The sequence below is a fragment of the Ambystoma mexicanum genome, chromosome 5p (assembly GCF_040938575.1).
Source record: "Ambystoma mexicanum isolate Mex_15411 chromosome 5p, UKY_AmexF1_1, whole genome shotgun sequence".
In the NCBI taxonomy this organism is placed as follows: Eukaryota; Metazoa; Chordata; class Amphibia; order Caudata; family Ambystomatidae; genus Ambystoma; species Ambystoma mexicanum.
The window spans coordinates 1,022,696,129-1,022,719,969 of NC_090930.1; positions in this window are offsets into that span (position 1 = coordinate 1,022,696,129).

Consider the following 23,841-nt stretch of genomic DNA (forward strand, 5'->3'; position numbering starts at 1 on the left):
TCGGCTCTGTGCTAACTTTTTGTTGGCTGCGTCAGTGAATCTGCTGCTGCTTGGCTCGCTTGCCCTTCCCCACGCAGACTTGCTAAAGAATGTTATTGTTTGCTAATGAGCAAACAGAGTGTGCGTGCCCACTGCCTGCCCTGCAAGACCCAGCGAAAGGGTGGCACGCGCTGCCGAAGAAAGTGCTCTAGTTAACAACAGCTGCGTTGTAGCAGCTATAGGCAATAATTGGCGACGAAGGACGGGGTCTCCGATGCTGGACCGATCAAATGGCGGCAACAAGGAAGTGTGGAGCTTCGCCTTCACGGGTTCCCACACAGTACACCGGGGAGTGGCTGAGGCTGCATGTGCGTTCTGCACTGACAGTGAGGAACACTGGGTGGTCATGCAGGAGAATGTTGCCATCCCACCAAAAATAAAATACAAAACACCTTGCCACGGAATAACGAGGTTCCGTGCTCAGTGGTCGTGTGCTTCGGGGGTGAGAGATCACACCCACTGGACAAGCACAGCCATGCACAGCAAGAAGGCAGTGCAGGAGATCGTGAAAAGCACAGCACTGCATAGCAATAAGAAAATGCCGGACATTGAGTGTGAATGGAAGGTGGCACTACATTTCTACCAAGACTATAGCACAACACAGGTGGGTCAATTATGGCTGACGTTGTGGAAGGAGCTCAAGAAGAAGGGAGGCTCCCCAGACAGCAGGGATCCTTGGCACTGTTAGTGGAATTTGACACATCTGGCATGCCTTCCAATTTGGGCCGAGGGTGGGTGGTGTGGGTTGAACGACTGGGGATGTACTTTGACGCAACTGGGGAGTTGAAGGACCAGGCAAAGAAGTCGACTCTCCTATATTCAGCTGGCCCTGTGGTACATCAAATCTTCAAGACGCTTCCTCCAGCTGATGCCTCCACGGCAGCGCAACTGAAGCGTTTAACGATTATTTCAGCACCATGGTCAATGTAGACTATAAACGCTACTTTCTAAAGGAAGCAAGCAGGAAGGTGAGACTCTGGATGTGTTTCAAAGACGGCTTCGTCAATTGGCCTTTACGTATGTGCTGGATAATGAGGAGGATGCTGTGCATGCCCAGGTCATAAGGGCTACTTCTCTGTGAAACCCTGCAAGCAAATTCTATGTGAACAAGGCATCACTCTCTCCCGTATTTTAGAGCTAGGGAGGTTGCACAAACTGGCAGATGTGCGGGCATCAAGGATGGATGCTACAGTGAAAGTGGTCAAGGTAGAAGATGCGTTTCCTTTGTCAAAACAAAGGGCCAGACCATTCAAGAAGGGTGGTACAACAAAGGGAGACAGAGAACACATGGATTTTGACTCCATTAGCTGCAATGATCATTTTCTGGTGCTGATAGATCAGTGGTCACGTTATCTAGAGGTGGAGTTCATAGCATCGATGGCATTGCAGGATGTGGTACTGGTCATAGAAAATATCTTTGCAGCACATGGGTACCCTACAGAGATCTGCTCGGACAATGAGCCACCTTTTCAGAGATCAGGTTTTAGTATGTTCATGCAAGCGTGCGGTTGAAGGTGGTCTTCCGGAGGGTGGCCAGTACCTGGAGCATGACAGAGTCTATGATGATGGAAGCAAGTGATGGCAATGTACTGGGGGAAACAAGAGTGAAGTTTACGATGGTCAGGAAGTGAGTGCGTCACACAGTCAAGAAGGTAATAAGGGGTACCACCTGAGAAGTTCCAGAGGTTGGCCTGAGGGACTATGTGGTGGAAGTTTCATAAAAGGAAAATGTATTTGATTAGTTCACGTTGATCAGATTAGTTCACGTTGATCATGTTGTTTAGCCTCATCCTTATCAGAGGAAGGATTACATTTGGAACAGGAAATGAGGTAGAAGGAAGGAAGGGGAGGGGTAACAGAAAACACTGGGATTACGTGACAAGAAATAAAGGACAAAAGTTCACTCTCACGCTTGCTCTGCGTTTTCTTTTATATTGCCATTTTCATTTGCAATTAAGAAGGATTGCTGCATTCATCGAGCACAATATACGCGATGAGCGGTTTTGCAAATGCCCATGCCTTATCTTCCAGGGTCGCCCACGCATACAACGGCATCTCCTCCAGCTGCACAGATCTATTGAGGGAGCGGTGGCATGCCTCATCCACCTGCGTGTCATTGAAGCCTCTGCACAGTCTGCACACTCACTGTTGCGACTAAGTGAATGGTGCCCGCAACACTGCACTAAGGATGCACCCACCGGCAGCCACACACTCATGATCACAAATATGTGAAATGGGGACACCATACAGCATCAGAGACAGGATTCGGCAGAGGGGTGCTACCCAACAATCCATCGGATCATAATGCCAATAAACTATTGAGTCTCACTCTCATCAGATACAGCATTGGATATTCTTACAGTGTGTCCCTGCACACAGGCACAACCACCACGTTTTGTGCAAATTAAATAAGGAACAATGGCTGAATTACGAATTTGGTGATATTACGGTGGGAAATCTGCCGGAATACTGTCCAACTAAATTACTGTTACTACCACTTGGTCCGGCGTAATTACCTTCGGATGCAGTAGCAGAGGCAGTGTAAATCCCCATTTTTTATGTGTGCATAGGGCTCTATTGGGCTTTTTTGGCGGAATTACTGTGGCAGTAATTCTGCCGCTTTTGCTGATTTCTTTCAGTAGAGAGTTAGAGGATCCACCTCCAGCATGATGCTGGAGGTGAATCCTCCACTCCAGGGCCATACTTGTAGTATGGCAGAGCGGTAACATTGTCAGTAATTCCGTTACCGCCAATACGTTCCTGCTCTGCCATACTTGTAATGAGGCCCAAATGTCTCTACGTGTGTGACTATACACTTGGCTTTACAAATGCTACATAGAAATTGCAGACTTGCTGTAAAAATAGGACAAAATCATGTCGGAAAAGGAGATATCACCCACCAGCCAGGGCACCCAAGGAAGTTGTCTTCTCACATGGTATCTGAAACATTATCATTTCAAGCCCCATTACCTTTTGATATGTCAAATACAAGCAATCTAGGTGGCCAATGGTACAGATGGGTAAAGGATTTTGCAGTCCACCTAGATACCATAGGCACTCAAGATGACAAATGCATGAAACGCACACTAACATTAACAACGGGTCCGCAGGTGTGTGACATAATTTACGAATTGTCTGAAGAAGAAATTGTTACATGTGCTGATTCTAAACATTACACAATTAATGCTTCAGACCAACCTGGTCCATGAAAGACACATATTTCAGAACACGACTCAAGGCAAAGGAGAAACGATGGACAATTATGTCTGCAACACATCCTCTCTGTGAATCCTCACTTCCCAGCGCGATGCTCCTCTGGGACAAGACTGACTTTGAGGAAAGTCCTTCGTCAGTCTTTATGGTTAGTCGGCTCTTGAATCTCGGATAGCTAGTATGTTTGTCTTGGTTCCACATCGGGCTCGTCAATGCCCTGCTCTTCTTCATGTCAGTACTTGTGGAGCCCTCTACTCCCATACTTTCCTTACTCTTTCTTCTCACAGTATTGTCTATGTTATAGATAGGGCTACAATGCATGAAGTAACTAACAGAAGAAAGAGGAGACATAGAGTATGGGGGTGCTTGGGCCCTATTCATGTTGTGTGGTGGATAAAGTAGGGCAGATTAGTGGTTGACATACCGCATTCTCTCTTGACAGTGTTCCCTTCTCCCTTAGACGGGTCCCCTCCCATGGGATCCTCCTGCTGAGTACCACCCCCAGGGACTACTGGGTAGCAACCTTACCTCCCTGGCCCCATGGGAAGGTTCCACCTCTGGGAAGGAAGTGACGACATCAGGGGATTCGTCACACACCCTTCCCCTAATGTCGCTTTCATCGTCATCTTCTAAGGGAAATCGGGAACAGAAATCAAAATTTCCTGGATCCTTTCTCTTTCTGTGCTCAATAGAAAAATAGAAGGGTTGAAGATCGAGGGACCAGCACTTTACACAGGGGTTCATGCCTTTACGGATGTTTAACCAAGTGAGAGTTGCGTGATCAGTGATGAATCTGAATAGACTTCCTGTAAGGTAATTTTGTGGTACGTCATCCGCCGTCACGGCCATTGCCGTAATTGGCAGTTGTATCCGCGTTGGAGTTGGAGACACAGAGGTAGAGTGTTTTAGTCCTTTCTTTGTGTTCTTGCTACCAGCCCCAGTTACGTGACGCAGCGTCGCTGGAAGTATTTAAACTCCCCCCCTCCGGGTAGTCGCTGCGTTGCAACCCACTTTGGACACTTCCTGTTTCCGGGTTTCCTCGCTCCAATCCTCTGCCGGATCTGCCAGAGGGTTTCCTGTTTTTCCTGTGTTCCTGTTTCCTTCCTTGGAACGTCACTATTTTCCTTCCGCTACTGCGGGTGGTACTCCGGTGTGCCTATTTTCAATTTCTCTCTCTCTTCTGATTCCGGGAATCCTTCCCGTTTCTCTCTTCCTGTTGGCTCCTCGGAGCTGGCTTGCTGCAAACCTATTTTTCCTCTTTCTGGAACCATTGCCATTTATTCTAACTGCCACAAGGAGCCTCCGTCTCTCCTGACTCGACGATTGGATTCTTCTAATTAGCAATCCGCTTCGCTCCATTGCTCCCTTCAGCGACTATTCTGGCATCGGATTGAAGAGTCTACACTGCTTCGCAGGGTTTTTTCCCTTTTGGGTTTTTCCCTGATTCCGGCTTGGTTTCCGGAAAGGGAGTCACGGGACAGCTGTTTATCCAGCGGTCAATGTGGCTTCCCTCTGTGACAAGCACATTCATCCTAAGAAAGAAAGAGACTATCTTCCACGACGACGTCTACAAGAAACCGCCAACTCAGACAGCTCAGGAGAGGAGAGTGTGCTTGTGTGCTTGTGGGGGAGAAAGAGTTTGAATTGCACCACTCATCACATGGTATCCCACCACCCACTTGATTGCCAAGGCCTCTAACTCGAATAGCAGCATAATTAAGTTCCTGAGGGAACGCTTTTGAGAAATATAAAGTACGGGATGCTCAATACCTTCATATTATTGTGGTAGTACTGCTCCAAGTCCAACGTCAGAAGCATCCATTTGTAAAAGGAATTCTCACTCGAAATTAGGAACTTTTAGCATAGGTTCATTACATAAGATTGCCTCCAGGGTCTTAAAGCAGGCCTGATCTTCCTTTTGCCATTTTAGTTTCTGGGGTTCAGTATTCTTTGTTTTTCCGTTAATGGGGCAGTGATAGGGTAATAGTTGTGGATAAACCTTCTGAAGTATCCCAGAAACCCTAAAATGGCCCTTAAATCCCTTTTCATTTTCAGTATTTTAGTCTCCTGGACAGCCCGGACCTTTTTAATTTGTCGTTGGAATAAGCCATTTCCCACAAAGAACCTTAGATAACATACTCCAGATTGTGCGAAAATGACACTTTTTTGGGGTTTGCCGTGAGACCTCAACGACTGAATTACCTTATGTAGGTGGACGATATGTTCTCCCCAAGTTTTACTGTGGATAACAATGTCGTCCAAATAGGTGCAACAAAACTCAGAGCAGGGACAAAGAATTTGGTTAATGAGCCTCTGGAAAGTTGCTGGGAATCCATGACGTTCAAAAGGGAGGACTTTCAAATGAAATAGACCTCTAGGGGTGGGAAAAGCTGTCTTCTCTCAGTATGCTGGATGTAAAGGCACCTTCCAATAGCCCTTGGTAAGATCAATCATGGATACATATACTGCATTTCCCAATAGATCTATCAACACCCACAGAAGGCCAACACACAAGGCCTCTACCAGCCGTCTCTGCCGGTCTCTTTGTGACACAGGTCCCCCTTTCTTACAGGGAGACCTGCAACCCCATCTGCCCTGGAAGAATCACTGAATTTGGAGGCCTTCCAAAAACATCCAAGATGGCCACCACCGTGCCTCGTTGCACACCAGGCTCCCAGGCTGCCCTGGGCCAGCAGTGCCATGATTGGCTGGTGAACCACCTAGAAGCAGCCAACCCCCTGTGCTGGCAGGTTAAGCTGGCACTCACAGAAGGCCATCACACAAGGCCTCTACCAGCTGTGGGATGTTTTTACCCATGCATCCAAGCCCTACCACAAAACTGTGCATTACTGGCATTGAAAACATCATGATGGTCAGAACTTCCCAGAAAAGGCACAGGGAAATGCATGAAGAATAGGCTGCCACCCATTTTTGTCTATGTTGTGGGCACAGAAGGGCACTGCCTTAAACCACCATTGGGCTACACACAGTAGCCTGAAAACATTGCAAAAGGGGCAATGCTGATTGGCAAAAGCAACCCATAACTATTGGGAATTCATTTTCTTCAGGTCAAATATGGCTAAATTATGGGCACAAAATTATTTTACTGCAGAACCACACCAGTGCCATGTGCTGAACCTGGATTATATACTTCCATGTAAGACCACTCTATTGAAATGCAGTAATTCAAGACAACTCAAAAATGGATGCAGTACCGACAAATTCCCCAAGGTGGCGCTAGCGGTCTAAACTCTGACAGGGAAACTGTATTTAGGAGTTGCAAGAGGGGCAGGGACTTCAAAGCTTGTTAGTTAATTGAAAATCTAACCACCTGCTGTTCCCAGAGACAATATGATTTGATTAACAGGCCAAAAGGCTGGGAAACCTTCTCACCTCAGAAAGGCCAGGATATCACATGGTCATGCTAACCAAATGCAAAGTGGCCCCCTGGTCTGTTGACCTCAGCTTGCTGGAGCCCACACAAAAGACCTTTTCCCTTGAATAGGATATGGTGATTTTGACTGTTTCCTGTCAACAAAGATCTGCCAGCCAGGAGAGACATGTGATCACTGTCATCCCCAAACTTTGGGGGCGGACTCAAACACTGAGGTACTTTGAATTGAAAGCAAATATATATTTTACAGAAACACTGATAACTCTTGGTAACCAGATGACAGAAATGTGAAATTTGGGGATCCTTAAAATGAAAACTTTGCCCACAATTCAAGCCCAAACTCCAATTTGTGTGATGTTCTGGGGCAAAACCCCGCTATTTATTGATACTACAGACTCTGTGTTTAAGCTAGAGACATGGGAATTTACTGGAGTATGTATGGACAGGCCGTGTATATGTTTATCATTTTTAATGAAAAACCAATGTTGCATAACCCACTAAAATCGAAAATAAGTTGCCATTTCTTTACCCAAGCTCCTAGAAACACCAGAGTCGGAACAGTGCCTACCTCATGTGATATATGATGTGTGTAGGTGATGTAAAAACAACTGTGTATTTGGGAAATATGTATTTGGATCAAATATAGATTTGTGGGCAAACTGACCAGGGGAGGATCCTCTGACCCATAAACAGACCTCATCATGATGACAATCCATTTCCTTCCCCCAATCATGGGAGAGGGGAGAATTGGGCCAATGACAAGTAGAGAGGGGCAGGCTTAGCTAGGCCCAGGCACACACCCATTTTCAAAACACATAAAAAGAGACTGCTGGGACAGGTAGAGACATTCCTGTAGCAGAAATTAACTCCAGAATTTGTAGCAGAGAGGCCTGAATCCACCAGCTGAATCCTCTTCAGCAGGCCTCAAAACTAACCAAACTATTCAACAGCCGGGCGAGCTGTTTGAAGTTTTGCCGAGAATTTTTGCAAGAACCTGTAGCAGTATCCAGAAAGCAGTGCTGTATCCGGAACCCAAGAGAACCACAAACCAGATCGCTGTGAGCAGAACTGGTGCCTGATTGACCCGCCGAGCAGACAGAACCGCAGCCGGACGTGCTGACCAGATCCGTGACGAGGCCTAGTTCAAATTTATATTGTGAGTACCTAGCAGAACTGTGCAGAACCAATCTCTTAGTTAAAATAATCTAATCCAAACTATTTGAACCTTAGTAGAACTGCATCCTAGAAATCGTGTCATCTGTCATTTTTAAAGCTGCACAACTGTCACCTGTCAATTCTGCAGCTGCAAGCTGTCACCTGTCATTTTGAGTTTACTTTAAATCTGAAAAACTACCTTTATTTAATCGTCCGTATCTCTGGAACCGTTTGGGCTAGAACCTATACTTTTCCCGTAATCGCGAGACACGCACTCGCGAAATTTACCGCGATTTGCGATTTGGCCCGATTTCTTCATCTGTAGAAATCAGCAGCTTTTTGCTTCTCTTTGCTAAAATTCGTTTGCAATCTGCTAATCATTCATAGAGTATTGTTAAAGTGAGCCTGAACTGATATAAAGTAGCCATCACCTATCCTGAACCTCTAGAGGGAATTAAAAGCAATTTTAGCACCTTTTCACTTCCTTGCAAACCACATTAAAGTAATTCGCCTGAGTTTAAAACTCATCCCTGTTTTCCCTAAGCTTGCTGGGAGAACTGGAACTGTGTATTACATTATAAAGTGTGATTTGTTGGGATTCTTGAAGACTGTGTGCTCTCCTTGCATTTCTAGTATTGCATAGGGGGGAGTGAATTGTCAAAAGAAAAAGTGATCATATTACCTTTTGCTAAAATCATAACAAGTTATTTCTGTACTGCATTTTATTCCACCTTGCGTTTCCTCGAGCCATATAAAGCATTCTTTCCCACCTTATTCTTCTGTTCCTATTCATAAGTTACCTCTTGCGGACTACTGCTCATATTCTGAAGTGTGATATCAGTTATCAATTGATTTATAAAGTGTGATAGATATATATTGTTGAATTGTCCAAATAAACCTTTTAATTTGCAAAACAAACCTACTTCATGGCTCAGTGGGGTCAGGGGGATTATAAGAGGGGGGTGTTATACAAGGGTTGTCATCCAGAGTACTGAACTGGATATAAAAATACATCAATAAGGGTTTTCCTCAGCATCCCAGACTAGGCATTGACTTAGCTGTAGTGTTGATTGAATATCGCTTACACAGCAGTCTCATTCGGTCTCTGCCACAAAGAGTGCAAAGCTACACATGCTGTGCAAAAGTTATGACTTGCATTTTATTTCTGACTCGGGGTCTTGCCCAACAATGCTCAGAAATGTTTGCCATTTTACTATGTTGCATGTGTATCAAATCATGCTCCTGCCATGATTCCCACTAGCAATGTACTTAAAACCGTACCAGTGAAACCGGAATGTCCACCCATTGCCCAGTTAGCAATTGTTAAGAACAATATGCAAATGCGACGTTTGCACACTCAGGTCAGTTTAGCTGGTCCTGCCACTAGCGTTACTGGCTCAGCTAACATCAGCAAAACTGTTCACGGTATGCTGGTCCTTAATACTGTACACGCTGTAAAAACGGTAGCCATTTACTGACGCTCATTGATCCCTCTGCCTCCACCAAGCTCCTTTCTACAACCAACCATAGTCTTTGCAAAGCACTCGCGCCCATCATTGCCAGCACCCCCCACCGTAGAGATCTCACCCACACGATCTTGCACTTTAGCTAAGGTACTTGTTACGCTCACCCGGTTCCCACAGGGGTATCGGGCGGAACTGGACAGCCACGGTCTCCACCAACGTGATGTGTAGTGCAGAGATGACTGACTGGACTGGCCCACCTAGCTTCGTCTGCTTGACCCGTAGAAGTAGTCTCCTAAAGGCGGAGAAAGGGAATTAGCCACCCGGGGATCTCAGTAATAGCCCCTCACTGCGTCCCCATTTATCACCTCTGATATTCCAGTTCACAAAGCTCACCTTATAGTTTTGAATGATGAGCTCTCCATCCTGCGAGGAACGCAGGGGCGCGTTGATGGCCAGTTTCTTCACTGGCTTGAGGATATTGGAAGAGTTCTAGACAAATCTTGGCTCCAAAACTCCTAGCGAATGACCGTAAGCATATAGTTCTTAAGAGTTTAAAAATGTCTGAATAATCACTCTTGTCCAATTCCTTTGTTTATCTTGCAGCTTACACCCAAAAGAAGATAGTTCTGTGGCAGCTAAAGCGTACAGGTAAGAGTCTGTGCTGTCCGTTAAATGATGCCAAAGTTTAACTTGCTACTTTCTCCTTCCTTACAGCGTAAGAAGATTTGGCGTGCTAGTGAATAATACCTCCGGCGGTAAAATCAGGTAAGTATATGGTGGCAAGAGATTGTCCTTGTTTGTTTCCCCTCGGCTTACCTTGTTGTTTTCTTGTCCCCCTTAGGTGCTGGAATGCGGCAACATAATGATGGAGGCAGAGCCAGATCGTAGAGATGCTGTGAGGAATGGTGAGTATGGCGCGGCGCTGCTGCTGGCGATGCAACGTGTTTAAATAAAGTCTTTTTCTTGTTCAAAGGTGCGATGAATCCGGAATCAGGTAAGAAACCCAATGTTCTTGTTCTAACCTTTCTTCTTATTTCCCCTTCTTTCTAGGCACTCTGCACTCGAGGCGGGCGTGGCACGAGGCTGGATGCTGACTGCAGGCACGGCGAGCGTTACGCTGCAGGATGCAGAATAACGCGAAGCATGTGCTCCCCTTCGGGTGTGGTTTAAATAGCCTCCAAAGTAGTCCCAGGTAAGTATTCCTCCACAACCACACCCGAGTAACAAAATAGTCCCTAGGTAAAGTAGTTCCTTCCAAGCCTCACAATGGCTTGGATATCTTGCAGCATGGTCTGCATCAGGTAAGTTTTAACATATGAGCCTGGCGTCTATGGCGCCAGGACTGTTCCCCCATATGAGCCTGGCACCATAGACGCCAGGACTGTACCCATATAGCCCCTAACAAGGGTTGCTGGGCTTTCTCTGGGTAACATGATGCCTGCTTTCGGGGTTGCTGGACTTGGTCTGGATGCCCGGGGGTAGGCATCATGACAGCACTCTTCCCTATTGTTAACTCTCTCTGCACCACCTTACCCAAATCTATCAACAATTGTTGCACGGACGGATTCCCAAAAGTGAGCACAGCCCGCCTCACACTCAAATCGCCCCCTCCTTCCTTGCAATGCTCAAACGTAGCGAAACAACTCTGGTCGCGAGTCCCGCTTGGGAAACCACATCCCCACAATCCGCGGCTCACAAGCAGGCACACTCATTGCAGCGCGAGCCCACTGCCGTACCCGGCTTTTCGTGCCCAATTTCAACCTGCACCTCTCCCAATGATTCTGCACATTTATCGCAAGCGGACAGCCTGCCCAATAATGATCTGTATTAGAAAAAAACTTTCCAGCCTTGAGTAAAGAAGTGTTCCCTTGGCGACTGCTAATTTTGGCTGTAAAACAAAGTAAACTAAATGTGCACTTCGAAGTGATTGTACTAGGTTGTCAGTATGAGTTTATCCCAAAACTGTGTGGCTGCTACACAGATGCAGTTTAAGTAAAAAAAGAAGTTTGGAAAAGTTACTCAAATGCACCAACCTTATTCAAAGAATATGTTCAAGGTGAGTCAATTCAATTTTGTTTTTATTTTGCACAATAGATTAAAGAACATTCAAACAAAAATGGTTCCAATTTTGTGTTTACTTCACACCATTTCAATCCTTGATACAACTTGATATTAGGTGTTAACTCCACACCTATAGTTTAGAAGCTTCTTCAAGAAAAATTCTTTTTGTTAAACTGATTATCTGCGCCTAACTATATCTCTCTCAACACGTGTTTCCCCATTGATGCTAACAATGGTTCATCAGGAGAGGAAGTGTATTTGCATTCTTGTGATTTTAGCATATATCCAGCTAATTTTGACAGGCTCAAAGTAGATGAACAAATAAACTTGATGGTTATTTTATTTTTTCAGGGTTTGCCTTTTTATCCCAATTTTTGGATAAAGTTCTGTTTTATAACTAGAGGGAGGAAGGTGAAAAGAAACAACAAGAAAGTATTTCTAGTTAGTACACTTGGAGAAAGGGTCACAGTTTAAATACTAATTTTCTGACACTGCTTAGTTCTACAGAAATAATACTCTTACCTTGTTTCTTGTTTTGCGATCCTTTGCCATGATAAGCATCCGAGTACAAGGATGACTTACCCTGGCTGGTTCCTACTATTTATGCCGCAATCGTGCTGTGATGACGTCATCACGCCACGTCCACGTGATTTAGCGTGACGCGATGACGTCATCACGCACATTTGTACGTGCTGGCGGCCATTTTGGATTGGTAAAATTACCTCTAAACTCGAACCTTCCTAAGAATTGATCATATTTTAGGAATACTTATTTATTTTCGAATATTATTCTTTGTTGGTCATTCAACTAAGAATTATTCTGTTTTTAGTTCTACATAGATAAGTTACATATGTGCTCATTTTGAATTCTCATTTGATCATAGGATAATACAATTTTTAGATCATATGTATTAAGCAAATCAATTCTAATTGTAACATACATGTATAGAAAGTAAACAGGTTATAAAAAACCTCATAAACAACAAACAAAAAAATATAAATAGATATTTAAAGCCAGTTATACATTTCCGTGTCACAATTTAAACCTGTGACAAAGGTATCCATGATACAAATCCATTTGCATTCATTTTTTCGAAATAAATCTTCCTTATTTCCTCCTCTCGGAGATAGTCACCTTCTCCAGGCCAAAAATTCTCAAATTGGAGATGTCGAAATCTGGGTGATTCGTGATGATATGTACTGAGATGGGGGATCTTAGATCTTTATTTCTGATTGCTCTTATATGTTCAAACATTCTTATTTTTAGTTTTCTTATAGTACTCCCTATGTATAGCTTCTTGCAGGTGCATTGTATCCCATAGATAACAAAAGTGGAGTTACAGTTCATCATTTTATTAATGTGTTTAATATTTCCATTCAGTAGTTCAATTTCTTTTTTGCCTTGTTTTATGAACGGACATAATTTGCAGTGCCCACATTTGAAAGTTCCTTTATTTGCCATTTGAAAAAAGATTTTCCTCTCATTGGGTAATGGACTCAGAAAGCTTGGGCTGATCAAATTCTTAATAGTCGGTGCTCTTCTGAAGCAAATATTTGGATGATTATCCAGATGTTTTAGCAGACTTGAGTCTGTGAGAAGAATATTCCAGTGATTCTTGAGTATTTGTTTGATCCTACTTGCTTCCGTACTGTATGTAGTAATGAAAGAAGGTTTTGGACTAATTTTGGTTTGCCTTTCAAAAGAGAGTCCCTTGATACAAGTTCTGCCTTGATAGTTGCTTTTTTGATGATTTTCGTTCCATAACCTCTCTGTATGAATTTTTGATGAGTTTGTTGAAGATTATCTTGAAAGGTAGAGACAGTGCTGCAATTTCTTTTAATTCTGAGAATCTCCCCATATGGAATACTGTGCACAGTGTGTTTAGGATGATATGTTGCATAGAGAAGACTATTTCCAGCTGTAGGTTTCGTGAATAACTTTGTTTGGATTTGTGCGTTTTCAACAAAAAGTTCAAGGTCCAAAAATTCTATGTTTGTGGCACTGGCTGATTTCGTGAATGACACATTAAAAGAGTTTTTGCTGAGATGAGTTACATAGTTGTCCAGATCTTTCATGTTTCCTTCCCAAATTAATAAAATGTCATCTATGAAACGACCCCAAAATGTGATATTTGTATGGAAAAGTGGATGTTTCCAAGCATGTTGCAACTCAAAAAAACCCATAAAAAGATTTGCGTAAGAAAGGGCAAATTTCGACCCCATTGCAGTTCCTTGGAGTTGTTTAAAGATGGTATTGTCAAAGATGAATATATTATTGTGCAAACAAAAATGTAGCATTTCAATTATCATTTTGTTTTGCTCAAAAAATGAGACAGATCTTGTTTTAAGAAAAAACGTTATGCTTTCCAGGCCTTTTTGGTTTTGTATACTTGGATATAGTTGTACTACATCCCATGTGACAAAGTGGTAATTGAGTTCCCATAGTATTAGATTTAACTGCTGTATGATGTGTTTTGAATCTTTGACAAATGAAGCTAAGTTTGCTGCCAACGGTTGTAGATGAGAATCAATGTATTGTGAAGTTTTTTCTGTTATTGAGCCAATGCCATTTATGATAGGTCGAAGTGGTGGAAAATCTTTATAGGTTTTATGAACTTTAGGCAAAAAATATATTGTTGCCATGATAGAATTTTTGCAAATCAAACTTTGATATTCCTTATCACTTAATAGGTCTTGTTAATGCCAGGTTTTAATCTTATCATTCCAGAGAATTTCCAAGTCAGGAATAGGATTATTAGTTAGCTTCTCATAACATTCCATTACATTAAGTTGGTTAGATCCTTCTGTGATATAGTCAATTCTGTTAAATAGGACAGTTTTTCCTCCTTTGTCTGCTGCTTTGGTTATTATTGACTTATCTTTAGACAAATCATTAATTGCCTGTTTTTCTTCTTTTGTTAGGTTATAGGTTGTTGTCAGAAATCGAGGGTGGAAGCTGTGGGATCACTGGACGCTCTAGTCCTCACCCATCATGGCTGCCTCCACTAAAAGTCTAGGCTCTGCCCCCAGGTCGGCGCGTTGTATCTGTGTATTGCTTTCACTTCTATCAACGCTCTGAGTTGCTCGCAACTTTCTTCGCTAGTTTTTTCCTTCTCGCTCTCGGCTTCATTGTGAGCTGGTGTCTCTTTCCGTGTCCCTCTCCCCTTCTGTCCGCTCTGTGTTAGCTCTGTGTGTATTTCGTGCTCGAAGTTCTTTCTTTAGTACTCTACTTATTTTTGCCTTGCTTACGTACTTGCAGTTCTTTTCCTCTTTACCTGTGTTCTGCCTTTCCTGCTCGCGAACCCTTTCGCGCTCCGCTCCTAGCTTTACCTTCCTGTTTACCTTTTCTCCGCTTGCGATACCTTTCGCACTCCGCTCCTTGCTTTGCCTTCCTGTTTACCTTTTCTCCGCTCGCGAACCCTTTCGCGCTCCGCTCCTCGCTTTACCTTCCTGTTTACCTTTTCTCCGCCCGCGAACCCTTTCGCGCTCCGCTCCTCGCTTTACCTTCCTGTTTACCTATTCTCCACCCGCGAACCCTTTCGCGCTCAGCTCCTCGCTTTACCTTCCTGTTTACCTTTTTCCCCGTTCACGGCTCCTCTCAGTTTCTGTGTCCGGAGCATTTGGAACCCCCGGTCCTTAACAGTTTCCTGACGTTAGAGATAGCCTCCGTTTCTCTGACCGGTATCCTGCATCTTCATTCATTCAGCATGGGAGAACCTGCCATATACTTACCTTTTGGAACCACACCTCATCTCGCCTGCAGATCTTTATTCAAGGGTTTTTTCTGCCGTTCCGGCTTTTTCCCTTGGGGACCAAGGCTGGCCCACTGGGAGCCCCCCACGGCAGGTTTCCATAACTGCCAAGATGGCCTCCGGAGGGGCCAGACCTTACTTGCACAATAAGAAGGTTAGAACACCTAAGGATCTTATCTCTACAAAGAAGAAGGAACGTCCCCGAACTCGGGTTACGGTAAAGGACTCTGTTTCAGAAGATTCAGATGAGGAGAAGGGGGAGGTGGAGCCAAAGTCTGACAGCATACAACGCCCGATTACAAACATGGCATCCTTGGAACAATACCAGGAACTGGTTGCAGCTATGCAGAACCTGACTGCTGAGGTGCAATCCCTAAGAACTGAAAACATAGTCCTTTGCCAACAAGTATTATTGCGTCAAGATGACCACGGAGAGCTACCCACGATGCCTCTCTCGTTGGGCAAGTACAATGGTCATCCAGGAGGTCTCAAGGATTTCCTAGACGCCTGTAAGGTATACTTCACATTCAGACCTCATGCATATGAGACCTGTCGTTCTAAGGTCGGATTCATAATTGCCAACCTCTCGGGGAATGCCTTATCATGGGCAACACCACTGGTCTCCAATGAGGATCCATCTCTGAATAACTACGATCAGTTTGTGACAGCCTTTAAGGATCGATTTGATAGACCTGAGGTTCTGTACTCCTCATTAGAAGCCATACTTGATGTCCGTCAAGGAAATACGGACGTGCAGACATATATCACACGCTTCCTCAGATTGGCTGCAAAGGCAGACTGGCCGGATTCGGCTCAACAGACAATCTTCCGAAGAGGACTTCAGGGCGAGATCAAGGACGAGCTTGCTAGGATAGCCAGACCACCGTCATTTCGAGAACGGATGACCTTGTCTCTCCAGATCGAGTTCAGGCTGCATGAACGCCGACAAGAAAGGAGACGCCCACGGGGAACCTCACAGACTATCACCCCGGCCCTCCCAGACTCCAGTTCAGAAACCTGTTTCTTCCACAGAAGAGCCAATGCAGGTTGGAGCAGTTCGCGGACCTCTGACTCCTGAAGAAAGGAAACGGCGCCGAGAGGCGGGACTGTGCATGTATTGTGGATCCTCTAAACACCTGTTGAGAAACTGTCCAGAGGTTCCTCCTAGGAAGAAGGAAAACTTCCACCCCCGGGCTGCTGCAAGGGAAGTCTCGGGGGACCTGCCTGTTACCCTTGCAACCACTCAAGAATCCTAGAAGATGGCGAAGACAATAGCTTAATGGTATTCAAGGTCCTCTTGATGTTGACTGAAGCGAAATCAGTAGAGGTATTGGCTATGTTGGATTGTGGTGCCGCTGGCAACTTTATGGACCTAAACTGGGCTAAGGAGAACTTAGTCTCTACAAGACCCAAGTCCAGACCCATTCCTGTCGAGGGAGTTGATGGTGAACCTCTTTCTTCAGGTCCCATCCTGAGGGAGATGATTCCATTGCAGATGAGAGTGGGCAATCACCAAGAACTCCTGGTATTCCTCCAGATACGTGCAGCACATTTTCCTTTAGTTCTGGGAATACCTTGGTTGAGGAGACATAATCCTCTTATCGATTGGTCAGCCAACACGGTGTACTTCGACTCTCAGTTCTGCAGATCTAACTGTCTGATTACAGCCGTGGCTAAGGTGGTGACTGGAGAAGGCTCCGAAGCTCCCAACTCCTTAACGGTAGCTGCTGTTCCGCTCCAATACCAAGAATATTCCGAAGTCTTCCTGGATACTCTCCCCAAGCAGCTACCCCCACACCGAGCAGAGGACTGCTGTATCGACCTGGTGCCTGATTCTATCGTGCCTTTCGGAAGGATGTATCCCTTGTCCATTCCTGAACGAAAGGCCCTCAGAGAATATCTGGACGCTAATCTTAAGAACGGGCTGATTCAGGAATCCAAGTCATCCTGCGGTGCTTCACTGTTTTTTATCCCCAAGAAGGATTCGGAAGAGTTGCGCCCATGCATAGACTTCAGAGGACTCAATAAGATCACCATAAGGGATAGGTTCCCCATGCCTCTTATACGAGACATCCTGGAGGCGGTTCAAGGGGCCGGGTATTTCACCAAGTTGTATCTAAGAGGGGCCTATCACCTCCTTAGGATCAAGGAGGGGGACGAATGGAAGACCGCTTTTCGCACTCCGTTCGGCTTGTACGATTATAGGGTCATGCCATTCGGTCTTGTGAATGCCCCGGCGGTTTTCCAGAGGTATATGGACAAGGTGTTTGCTGACATGTTATACCTATCTGTGGTGGTCTACTTAGACGACATCCTCGTCTATTCCAAATCTCTTGCCGAACACAGATCTCAGGTCAAGAAGGTGTTGAAAAGACTCCTTGACCATCGGTTGTTGGTCAAGCCCGAAAAATGTCAGTTTGAGGCTACTTCTGTGTCCTACCTTGGATTCATCCTTTCTCAAGAAGGTATCGAAATGGACCCAAGAAAGGTAATGGCCATTCATGATTGGAAGGAACCCGGAAACATAAGGGAGCTACAGAGCTTTCTGGGTTTAGCCAACTTTTATCGGCGCTTTATCCACAACTTCTCACAAACTGTGCTCCCCCTTACCTCTCTACTTAAGAAGGGGGTACAGTTTTCTTTTGAAGGAGAACCTCAGAAGGCTTTCCAACTCCTTAAAGAAAGATTCTCCACGGCTCCCATCCTAATCCAACCTGACCAGACAAGGCGGTTTATCATGGAAACCGAGGCATCCATTGGAGCAGTGGGAGCCATACTTCTCCAAGAATCTGAAGACGGTCTTGAGCATCCTGTAGCTTATTTTTCCAAGACCTTAATTTGCAGCGAACGGAACTACTCCGTATTGGAAAGAGAGCTATTAGCCATCAAATTAGCCTGTCAGGAATGGCGTCATCTCCTACAGGGATCTGCTCATAGCTTCTTGATTCGTACTGATCACAGGAATCTCAGGGTACTCCAGCAGATGGAATGCACCAATGCCCGTCATGCCCGATGGGCTTATTTCTTTCTACAGTATGACTTTGAGATAACGTACATCCCTGGTACCGAAAACAAGAGGGCTGACGCCTTGTCCCGAAGTAAGGGGGAAGTGTTGGGATTATATCAAGGACATGCCTTAGTATTTCCCAAGCTCAGGATTCTAGCTTCCACGACCACTTTTCTCAAGGAGCTTATACCCCTGTATCAGAGCTGCCCAGAGCTCCCACCTGCTATCACCCCTGAGAAGGATGGATTGTATTACCATGAAGAGGCGCTTTATGTTCCCACCAAGAAGCTTCAAACAATGGTTCTTTCCTGGTGCTATGACTTACCCTTGACAGGTCCTCCTGGCATAAGAAAGACATACGACCTATTGAGCAGGGGTTTTTGGTGGCCAACGCTCAGAAGGGATGTGAAGCAGTACGTCTCTACTTGTTCTGTTTGTGCCGCTAGCACACGGGTATCAGACGGGTAGGCCAATTGGTTTGTTGCAACAGCCTTCTCTAGCTGAACGCCCCTGGGAACACAATTCAATGGATTACATTGTGGCTCTCCCATTGTCTTCTGGTATGACGGTAATCATGGTCACTTGTGACTCCTATAGCAAGTTGGCACACTTTTCAGCCTTTCGACAACTGCCTTCGGCTTCAGAGACAGCCACCGTCTTCCTTCGTGACATAGTCCGCCTGCATGGTTTGCCTAGGACTATAGTCTCTGATCGTGGTTCCCAGTTTACCTCAAAGTTCTGGGCCACTCTCTGTCATGTTCTGGGAATCCATAGGGCTCTCTCCTTGGGCTATCACCCCCAAAGCAATGGCCAGACGGAAAGGCTCAATGCCAGCTTAGAACAGTACCTAAGGTGCTTCTGTAGTCCACAGCAAGAGAGGTGGTTTGACGTTCTCTCCCAGGCCGAGTTTGCCTATAACAATGCTATTCATACCACCATACAGATGAGTCCGTTCTTTTGTACTTACGGATTCAACCCACACCATCTACCCTGGGTTAATACACCATCTGTCAAGGTTCCGGCCTTAGATGAGGCTCTCAGAGATCTGCACGAGGTACAGGAGACAGCCAAGAAGACTCATCTAGCCAGCCAGGGTTCCCAGAAGAAGTGGGCAGACAGGAGCAGACGCTCCAACCCCGACTGGACGGTGGGACAATTGGTATGGCTGTCAACCAGATTTCTTCCCAGATGGATTCACAAGGGGAAGTTTTCCTCTAGATTTCTAGGACCCTTTCCCATCGCCCAACAGATCAATCCGGTGGCTTTCAAACTCAAACTCCTGGATTCCCTCAAGCGAATACACCCTGTCTTTCACGTCTCCCTTCTCAAAGCGTACAAGGAAGACCCATTTCAGAGGCCTGTACATAAAGGACTCCCCAAGGTGGATCCTGCCCCGGACGAGTACGAAGTGGCTCGTTTGATCGATTCCCGGTATCGCAAGGGCAGGCTACAGTACCTGGTATATTGGAAGGGCTATCCCAAGGAGGAGAGAACCTGGGAGCCAGACTACCACATACATGCTCCTCATCTTGTGAAGAGGTTCCATCGTTTTCACCCAGGCAAGCCGGGGGGACCCCCAAGGAAGAGGGGGTATACTGTCAGGAATCGAGGGTGGAAGCTGTGGGATCGCTGGACGCTCTAGTCCTCACCCATCATGGCTGCCTCCACTATAAGTCTAGGCTCCGCCCCCAGCTCGGAGCGTTGTATCTGTGTATTGCTTTCACTTCTATCACCGCTCCGAGTGCTTCCACCTTTCTTCGCTAGTTTTTTCCTTCTCGCTCTCGGCTTCATTGTGAGCTGGTGTCTCTTTCCGTGTCCCTCTCCCCTTCTGTCCGCTCTGTGTTAGCTCTGTGTGTATTTCATGCTCGAAGTTCTTTCTTTAGTACTCTACTTATTTTTGCCTTGCTTACGTACTTGCAGTTCCTTTCCTCTTTACCTGTGTTCTGCCTTTCCTGCTCGCGAACCCTTTTGCGCTCCGCTCCTAGCTTTATCTTCCTGTTTACCTTTTCTCCGCTCGCGATACCTTTCGCACTCCACTCCTTGCTTTGCCTTCCTGTTTACCTTTTCTCCGCTCGCGAACCCTTTCGCGCTCCGCTCCTCGCTTTACCTTCCTGTTTACCTTTTCTCTGCCCGCGAACCCTTTCGCGCTCCTCGCTTTACCTTCCTGTTTACCTTTTCTCCACCCGCGAACCCTTTCACGCTCAGCTCCTCGCTTTACCTTCCTGTTTACCTTTTTCCCCGTTCACGGCTCCTCTCAGTTTCTGTGTCCAGAGCATTTGGAACCCCCGGTCCTTAACAGTTTTCTGACGTTAGAGATAGCCTTCGTTTCTCTGACCGGTATCCTGCATCTTCATTCATTCAGCCTGGGAGAACCTGCCATATACTTACCTTTTGGAACCACACCTCATCTCGCCTGCAGATCTTTATTCAAGGGTTTTTTCTGCCGTTCCGGCTTTTTCCCTTGGGGACCAAGGCTGGCCCACTGGGAGCCCCCCACGGCAGGTTTCCATAACTGCCAAAGTGGCCTCAGGAGGGGCCAGACCTTACTTGCACGATAAGAAGGTTAGAACACCTAAGGATCTTATCTCTACAAAGAAGAAGGAACGTCCCCGAACTCGGGTTACGGTAAAGGACTCTGTTTCAGAAGATTCAGGTGAGGAGAAGGGGGAGGTGGAGCCGAAGTCTGACAGTTGTCTTCATGTGTTTTTTATTTAGATAATTCTTCCGTATGTTATTGCTGACTGCCTTATGAAATAGATCAATTACATTTTCTGAAGATAAGATTGGCACAAATGTCGATTCGGTTTTAAGCTGGTTTCTTCCATTAGATCTGTTAAGATACCTTGTTCTTCTAGGAATGTTTCCTTGGTGTAAAATTTTTCCTCTTCAATATAAAATAAGTCCACAGTGTCTTCGACCATTTTTTCTGTGAGTTGTGACGGGGAAATTGTTTGACAAATATTTTTTTTGAAAGTTGTTACCTCAAAATGTTTTTTCAACTTTAATTTCCTGCAAAATTTATACAGGTCTAGTTGTAGCTGAAAATAATCTCCTTTATACGTTGGACTAAAAGAGAGTCCCTTGCTTAAAGCTGTAGTTAGTGCTGGTGTAACTTCATATTCTGATAACTTTATGATGAGGTTCACCTTCTCTTCCCTTGTCTTTGTGCTCTTGTTTCTACTCCTTGATTTGTTTCTCCTTGTTTTGCTTCCTCCTCTACTACCTCTATGGTGTTTTGGTGAGAGGTATTTTGAGATCTTTGTTGTTTTGGCGGTCCGTGATACATTGGGTTGCTTATTCGCGAATTGATCCTGTGTCTTTGTACTTCCTCCAAAAAAGGACATATCTTGGTTTTGGGAACTTGATTTTTCTCTGTTGTGATGTCAATTGTAGGAATAGCTGCTGTTGTGATAGGTTTCGCTATAAGTAGTTCCTCATCACTTGATGTTTCTACATCAGAAGTAGATGGAGTGGAAAGATTATTTGAGGACAGGGTTTTACTTTATTTGGGTTGTTGTTTAGTACCAATATCATGTTTTCTTTGAAAGGTGAATATTCTGTCATTGATATAATCATTCTCATCTCTGATAAAGGTTCTTTGTTTCTTGATTTTGTGTTCTTTCTCATAATTACCTAAAAATTCATCCAGGATCTGATAATTCTTAAATGTGATCTCTGGACATTGAAGTTCCTTAATTACTTCTTTTGTGTCTTCTATGTCTTTCATAATTCTTTCGTGGGTTAGTGCTGCTTGATTTATAAGCCGTATCATCATTTCCTTAGAAGTGTTATGTAATAGTTCTACCCAATCATTTAGGGCTGTGATGTCTTCATCTTCAAAAGACGGGAAAATGCAAATCCGGAGGACTCTAGGGATTCTGTTGACCTCCAAATACATTTTTAAAGTTTTTATCTCCCACCATTTATGTAATTCTTTTTTGCTCAGATTTTCTAATTGTTCAAATAGATACTTAAGATAATACAGCTTTAAGCAAGGGACTCTCTTTTAGTCCAACGTATAAAGGAGATTATTTTCAGCTACAACTAGACCTGTATAAATAAATTAAAGTTGAAAAAACATTTTGAGGAAACAACTTTCAAAAAAACTATTTGTCAAACAATTTCTCCGTCACAACTCACAGAAAAAATGGTCAAAGACACTGTGGACTTATTGAATATTGAAGAGGAACAATTTTACACCAAGGAAACATTCCTAGAAGAACAATGTATCTTAACAGATCTAATGGAAGAAACCAGCTTAAAACCGAAATCGACATTTGTGCCAATCTTATCTTCAAAAAATGTAATTGATGTATTTCATACGCAGTCAGCAATAACATACGGAAGAATTATCTAAATAAAGAACACATGAAGACAACCTATAACCTAACAAAAGAAGAAAAACAGGCAATTACTGATCTGTCTAAAGATAAGTCAGTAATAACCAAAGCAGCAGACAAAGGAGGAAAAATTGTCCTACTTAACAGAATTGACTATATCAGAGAAGGATCTAAACAACTTAATGGAATGTTATGAGAAGCTAACTAATAATCCTATTCCTGACTTGGAAATTCTCTGGAATGATAAGATTAAAACCTGGCATGAACAAGACCTATTAAGTGATAAGGAATATCAAAGTTTGATTTGCAAAAATTCTATCATGGCAACAATATATTTTTTGCCTAAAGTTCATAAAACCTATAAAGATTTTCCACCACTTCGACCTATCATAAATGGCATTGGCTCAATAACAGAAAAAACTTCACAATACATTGATTCTCATCTACAACCGTTGGCAGCAAACTTAGCGTCATTTGTCAAAGATTCAAAACACATCATACAGCAGTTAAATCTAATACCATGGGAACTCAATTACCACTTGGTCACATTGGATGTAGTCCAACTATATACAACACCAAAAAGGCCTGGGAAGTACAAAGTTTTTTCTTAAAACAAGATCTGTCTCATTTTTTGAGCAAAAAAAATGATAATTGAAATGCTACATTTTTGTTTGCACAATAATATATTCATCTTTGACAATACCATCTTTAAACAACTCCAAGGAACTGGAATGGGGTCGAAATTTGCCCCTCCTTACGCAAATCTTTTTATGGGTTTTCTTGAGTTGCAGCATGCTTGGAAACATCCACTTTTCCATACAAATATCAAATTTTGGGGTCGTTTCATAGACAACATTTTATTAATTTGGGAAGGAAACATGAAAGATCTGGACAACTATGTAACTCATCTCAACAACAACTATTTTAATTTGTCATTCACAAAATCAGCCAGTGCCACAAACATAGAATTTTTGGACCTTGAACTTTTTGTTGAAAACGCACAAATCCAAACAAAGTTATTCACGAAACCTACAGCTGGAAATAGTCTTCTCTATGCAATGTCTCATCATCCTAAACACACTGTGCATAGTATTCCATATGGGGAGATTCTCAGAATTAAAATAAATTGCAGTACTGTCTCTATCTTTCAAGATAATCTTCGACAAACTCATCAAAAATTCATACAGAAAGGCTATGGAACGAACATCAAAAAAGCAACTATCAAGGCAGAACTTGTAATAAGGGACTCTCTTTTGAAAGACAAACCAAAATTTGCAAAAACAAGTCCAAAAACTTCTTTCATTACTACATACAGTATGGAAGCAAGTAGGATCAAACAAATACTCAAGAATCACTGGAATATTCTTCTCACAGACTCAAGTCTGCTAAAACATCTGGATAATCATCCAAATATT